Genomic DNA, 3,154 nt, shown 5'->3' with positions numbered 1-3,154 from the left:
AGCTGATACAGCCACTATGGAGAACAGTATGGAGGTTCCTTAAAGAACTAAAAATAGAATTACCATATGACCTAGCAATCCCACTACTGGGCATATACGCAGAGAAAACCATAATTCAAAAAGACACATGCACCCCAAAGTTCATTGCAGCACTATTTACAATAGCCATGTCATGGAAGCAACCTAAATGCCCATCAACAGACGAATGGATAAAGAAGATGTGGTACATTTATACAATGGAATATTACTCAGCCATAAAAAGGAACCAAATTGGGTCATTTGTAGAGATGTGGATGGATCTAGAGACTGTCATACAGAGTGAAGTAAGTCAGAATGAGAAAAACAAATACCATATATTAATGTACAAATGAGTAACCTAGAAAAATGGTACAGATGAACTGGTTTGCAGGGCAGAAATAGAGACACCGATGTAAAGAACAAACGTATGGACACCAAGGTGGGAAAGTGGCAGGGTGGGGGTGGTGGTGTGATGAATTGGGAGATTGGGATTGACATGTATACACTAATATGTATAAAATGGATAACTAATAAGAATCTACTGTATAAAAAAATAAATTTAAAAAAATAAAGACAGGAAAAAAAAAACCCAAAACCCAAAAATAAACCAATTTCTTCTGCCTGCTTTCACAATATGCTCTTTTATAAACTTTGGCCTGAAGAATAGCCAGTTCCACATATGCAGACATACTGTGGCAGCACAGATGTCAAAGAGAAGGACCCAAGGAAGAGAGCCAGAATGGTTTCCTAGCCATCAAAGCCTAATCTAGCTGCATTCTGCCCCAGATACAAGGAATATTGCAAATTTTAAGTCTTGTGACACAAAACCATGCTTTGTTCACATCATTGCTCGATGAATATTGACTGAAGGAGACCTTAGTAGACAGGAACTCTTTGCATGCTGTGACTACTTTGGCTGAAAGATATAGCATTCAATTAGAATTTAAGTAATAGTTAAGTCTTTTTATCTCTTTCAATTAACCCATCTGTTACATAAAAGATGTCTTATTTTCACTGTAACATCGCCAATGTGCTTGTTTCTTGTAGCAAAAGAAATCACAACTTCTGCAAAGAGGATCACATCATTCAAATATCCGGCAATGTTTGAGGAGAAAGAATATTCTTGTATCCAATTTAAGTGCTATTCCATGCTCTGAAAATTGAAGAGCTGTCAGGGAAGGATATTTGATGAATATGGAAGGTTTTAACAAAACCTGAGGTGCCAGATTGAGTATTTAGGAATCCATTGCAGACTTTGTTTAAATGACTGCATTTAGTTATGAATATCTTGCTCTGAAAGAGTAAAGTCACAAATGAGTACATTCCAGGTAATACGATAAAACAGTGGTCCCCAGCCTTTTTGGCACCAGGGACCAGTTTCGTGGAAGACAATTTTTCCACAGACCAGGGAGGGAGGGGAATGGTTTCGGGATGATTCAAGCGCATTACATTTATCGTGCACTTTATTTCTATTATTATTACATTGTAATATATAATGAAATAATTATACAACTCACCATAATGCAGAATCAATGGGAGCCCTGAGCTTGTTTTCCTGCAACTAGATGGTCCCGTCTGGGGGTGATGGGAGACAGTGACACCCAAAGCGTGTTGCTTTTGTCCAGTCTCCTCCGTGATCTCGTTTTGGTCGCTGTCACTGCAGAAACCCTGCTTCACAAAGATTGGATGTTGGAAATGGAAGCAGGCTTTTCAGTGCCTTTGTGGTAATCTCAGGATATTCCACCTTGACTTTAATCCAGAACGTAGGGAGATTTGAAGTTGTCTCAAGCATACTTTTAAGGCCGCCATCATTTGCGATCTCAAGCAGTTGATCCTCTTCTAGCTCGGACAAAGTCAATTCACCTGGCTTATTCACAAATGGGTCGCGGATCCATTCCTTCCCAGTTTGGGGGTCTTTTGTGGTTGGGAAGTAATGCTCAAACTCTTTTGAAAGCTGAAATAAGTAATCATGCACCATCTGGGAGAAAGAAGGCCCTGGCTCAGTCTCTTTCAAAATCTCTGCTAATGTTTGAAACATGTCAAAAATCCTAATGTTCACTTGTCGCTCCCATAATTCCAGTTTGGCTTTGAATGCAGCCACTTTATCTGCCGACTTGAACACATTTGTCGTTCTCCCCTGAACTGACAGATTGAGTTCATTAAGCAGGTTGAATGTGTCACACAAGTAAGCAAGTTTTGTGACACATTCTGTGTCACTGAAATGTGCTGCCAGTGGTGACTGTTATTCTAAAAGAAATCTCTGGGGCTTCCCTGGTGGCGCAGTGGTTGAGAGTCCGCCTGCCGATGCAAGGGACGGGGGTTCGTGCCCCGGTCCGGGAAGATCCCATGTGCCGCGGAGCGGCTGGGCCCGTGAGCCATGGCCGCTGAGCCTGCGCGTCCGGAGCCTGTGCTCCGCAACGGGAGAAATAAATAAATAAATAAATAAAAGAAATCTCTGGAGTGGCTCTCGTAACTCAAAAACTCTGGCCAGTGATCTACCTTTAGAAAGCCATCTCACTTCTGTGTATAAGAGAAGATGTGTGTGCTCTGCGTCCATCTCCTCACAGAGCAGCGTGAACAGACGTGAGTTAAGGCCAGAGAAAGCCAAATATGCTTCCCAAACCACTTATCTAGGATACCCTGCTTCTAGTTAGTCTGCCTCCAATTTCCCCATGCCTACCACCCGGCTCAGATCACACCCGAGCATACCCATTTTTTCACCAGAAAGCTTTCCTATGCCTGCCTTTGAGTTTCTGCCAGATTCAAGTAGGTGGTGGTGGCTGATTCCCTTGCTATAGCAAGCCCTAAATAGCCTCTGCTATAGTCTCTGTTTGTCCTCATTTGTATAGTCTTTATTTCCACACTTTTAAGAGAAATGAATCTTCTCTTGCTCTACTTGCCAGAAAATTGATTATATTAGTTCCTCTTTTCCAATGGTGTCTGTAGGGATTGGTTGAAGGGTTGACTATAGTAGCATCTAGATAGTTGGAGGGTTTCTACATTTGTGTGAAAGTGGCCTTACAAATATTAGTTTTATCGTTGTCCTAAAATATTTTTACTTCCTACTACTTGTAATTGGATGTGTTTGCCCATCTCAGTAGCATTAAAAAAAAAAATCAGAGGAACAAACCAAAGA

Source organism: Physeter macrocephalus, chromosome 8 (genome assembly GCF_002837175.3).
Source record: "Physeter macrocephalus isolate SW-GA chromosome 8, ASM283717v5, whole genome shotgun sequence".
Lineage (NCBI taxonomy): Eukaryota > Metazoa > Chordata > Mammalia > Artiodactyla > Physeteridae > Physeter > Physeter macrocephalus.
This window is presented reverse-complemented; position numbering follows the sequence as displayed.